Source organism: Coturnix japonica, chromosome 29 (genome assembly GCF_054131305.1).
Source record: "Coturnix japonica strain WE chromosome 29, WE-NBRP24, whole genome shotgun sequence".
Lineage (NCBI taxonomy): Eukaryota > Metazoa > Chordata > Aves > Galliformes > Phasianidae > Coturnix > Coturnix japonica.
This window is the reverse complement of record NC_140691.1, coordinates 7,500,768-7,504,754: the sequence shown is the minus strand read 5'-3', so window position 1 is coordinate 7,504,754 and position 3,987 is coordinate 7,500,768.

Below are 3,987 nucleotides of genomic sequence, written 5' to 3'. Positions count from 1 at the left end.
CTACGGGATGTCACAGATTAAGTTAACTGTCATGGTTTAATAATTTTGTATTTTTTTGCTATCAGTATTCCACATCATAACATCATATAAAGCATGAATAATTTTACTGAATCTGCAACTTACAGAAGAAGAATACATCTCCCAGGGAACAACACGATAGGTCACGGGACCTGGACTCTATATTAACTCTGTCGCAGAACAGACTGACGTCTTTCGAGTTCTGGCGTTCAGGGGAGTGTGTGGGAGCCTTCAGCCGTTCGCCTAGATTCACAGTAGGCCTCTCGGTTACGGGACTCATTCTCTCTCCTATTTTGCTTGATTCGTTAGCTCAATTTTCAATTATATTGTATTCTATTGTGTTATCCTGTATTTCGATATAGTATTTAGTAAATAAGTGTGCCTCCTTAGATCGTTGCCGCTGTTTTCTTTTCCTAATTAACTTTTTCCTTTCGGCCTAGGGCCCCTCCGGGGCCCACGGCCCCCTGTCACGGACGCAGGTGGATTTTTAGTTCAAACCGTGACAGATTTTGGTGGAGGATGCGGGCAAATTGAGTTGCTGTTTTTCTGTGTTTTCTTCTGTTGCTCTTTTAGCTTTTAACAGAGCTACGAGTTTTTTTTCCCTGTTAAGGAGCTATCTCGTGTTTGCGATTCTGCACCTGCGAGCTTGACCTTGAAAGTCCAGGCGGACTGCCAATACTCCGGTATATTTTATAAACACTGCTGAGTTTTGTTTTCTTTTACTTTTTTCTCTCTATTGGAGGAAAAAAAATGTTTTCTCTACTAAATTTGTTTTACCAGGGACTGTGTGCCATTGGTTCCTTTTTTGAGACGCTCCGAACATATTGGGCCATGTTTAAGCTAGCCACTTTTTCTTATGGAGCTATACAATTGTATAATGGATTGAAAGCATGGTTAGCAATGCTCACTTCGTATCTGTATACAGCTCCAGAGGGAGCAACTAATGCAACTAATTATACAGAAATGGTGATTTTTAAGCGTGCTCCTCTTTCTTTCTATGAATCCTTTATGCAGTTTTTGAATGATCAGTGGGCCACACTCTTAATCTCCCTGATCTTACTGTTGATTATTGTAATAATCTCACTCAGTATTTGGATTTATAACATCCGGAGGAAGTCTTCCCTAGAACCAGAGAATACTGAGTGGCAGGGAATTGAAGAGATTCTCAAAGGACAGACATCTTCAGTGTTATGGAGCTTCACTCCTGAACACTTGAAGAATCCTGAGAGTTTGATTGCATATTTGAGGCAGGAATGTTGTGGCTCAGGCAGATCTCAGGAGGCACAAATGATTTTGGGCCTAGCTAATGCTTATCGGGCCTTAGTCAATACCATTCCTGAGAGGGAACTTTTTGAAGCTGAGAGAGAGTGTCTCAGGGCCGAGAAGGAGAGTCTTAGAGCTGAGGCAGAAAAACTTTGGACTGAGAAGGTAGAGAGAGAAAAAGCTTTTGAAGCTGAGAGAAAAGATCTCTTGTACCAACGAGACTCAATCTGGTACGAGAAAGAGAGTCTTAGAGCTGACGCAGAAAAACTTTGGGATGAGAAGGTAGAGAGAGAAAAAGTTTTTGAAGCTGAGAGAAAAGATCTCCTGTACCAACGAGACTCAATCTGGTATGAGAAAGAGAATCATAGAGCTGACGCAGAAAAACTTTGGGATGAGAAAAGCTCCCTGCAATCCCAACTCAACACTCTCCAGTCCGAGCACAGCGCCCTCCGGTCCGAGCACGACACTCTCCAGTCCGAGCACGGCGCCCTCCAGTCCGAGCACGACACTCTCCAGTCCGAGCACGGCGCCCTCCAGTCCGAGCATGACACTCTCCAGACTGAGCGCGATGCCCTCCGGTCCGAGCACGACACTCTCTAGTCCGAGCACAGCGCCCTCCGGTCCGAGCACGACACTCTCCAGTCCGAGCACAGTGCCCTCCGGTCCGAGCACGACACTCTCCAGTCCGAGCACAGCGCCCTCCGGTCCGAGTACAACACTCTCCAGACTGAGCGCGATGCCCTCCGGACCGAGCACAATGCCCTCCAGACCGAGCACAACACTCTCCAGTCCAAGTATGACGCCGTCCAGTCTGAGTGCGGCACCCTCCAGGCCAAGCATGATGCCTTCCAATCCAACTGTGACACCCTCCAGTCCGAGCACAACACTCTTCAGTCTGTGCATAATGCCCTCCGGTCCGAGCATAACGCTCTTCAGACTGAGCACAATGCCCTTCGGACCGAGCACAACACTCTTCAGTCCGAGCATAATGCCCTCCAGTCCGAGCATAACGCTCTTCAGACCGAGCACAATGCCCTCCAGACCAAGCTCAACACTCTCCAGACTGAGCACACTGCCCTCCAGGCCGAGCATAACGTCCTCCGGTTCGGGTACAACACTATCCAATCCAACTACAACAGCCTCCAGACTGAGCTTGGTGCTGTCCAGTTTGAGCGGAACGCTCTCCGAGACCAGCTATGTGCCCTCCAGGATGAGTTGAATGTATTTAACCAACTGCCAGGGGCACATGTAGTCCAATTTGGCCAGCCATTGGGGGCACATGTAGTCCAATCTGACCAGCCACCGGGGGCACAGGTAGTCCAATTGGACCAACCATCTGGGACACCAGATACAATGTTGGTTGCCCCTGTAAGAGGGCGAAAGACAAAACAAGTTTCAACTCAGTTAGAGAAAATGCAGAAGGAGTTAGAAGAGCGGAGGGAGTTAGGAGAGCAGGACTCAGGAGACTCAGGGGAGCAGGGGGAGTCAGAAGACCAGAAGAAGTTGGAGGAGCAGAGGATGTTAGAGGGGTATAAGAAGATGATAGAGGAGCAGAAGATGATAGAGGAGCAGAAGATGATAGAGGAGCAGAAGAAGTTAGAGGAGCAGAGAAAGTTAGGAGAGAGGAAAAAGAAGGAGGGTTACCTGGAGGAAATAACACAAGCATCAGCGTCAGGGTCAGAGTCAGAAGAGGAGCCAAAAGCTACTTTTTCTTTACGAGAATTTCTCAAGTCCAAACTTGTAGATGGGGCAGCCTCATCAACACAGTTGCCACCATCAACACCTGGGACTCTTGATAGAGCAAAAGGTGAGCAAAGTATTACGACCATTATTGATCGATCTTTTAAACTGAGTGAAATTCGAGATCTAAGAAAGGATTACACACGTCAGCCAAAAGAAAATATGGTCACTTGGTTACTTCGCTGCTGGGACAATGGTGCCAACAGTGCATGGCTCGATGGCAGTGAAGCTCGCCAACTGGGTAGCATTTCCAGGGACCCACGTGTGGACAGAGGTATTGGCACATGCCAAAATCGGTCCTACACCCTCTGGAAGCGGATGTTGATAGCAGTAAGAGATAGATTCCCCTTTAAACGGGACTTGGAGCCTGAGAGAAAGAAATGGACTGATATTGAGAAAGGTATCCAGTTTTTGAGAGAAAATGCTCTGGTGGAAATGCTATACAGCCGCGAGTTCAATCGTAATGATCCAGACCAATTACATGATCCCGAAGCAGTCCGCGTTCCACGACAAATGTGGCGTGACTTTACAAAAGCAGCTCCAGAAAAGCATGCCAGTGCACTTGCATTAGTATATGGCAAAGGGGACAGGAAACCCTTTGTGAATGAACTAATTGGCAGACTTCAGGAACTTGAATTATTTATAAGCGCCACAGAAGTTAATCTGTATACTTCAGCCATTGTCAAAATTGTGGAAAGGTTAAACGAAGTGGAGGGAACACAAAATGATATTATTGACAAATTGGCTAATGTGCCTGATGTAGATGAATCCACGGTGGTACAAGATGATGGAAACCAGGATTTCCACAATCGCCTATTGAGGAAGCTAAACAACATGAGTTCCTCTCGACCTGTATCATCGAAAATCTCAACCATTAAAAAGAGACGTCCTCGTATTCAAGCAAATGACGATGATAAGTCACCTCGAATCAACAATGAGACTACACGTCTTGCCTTGTTGCTTTTC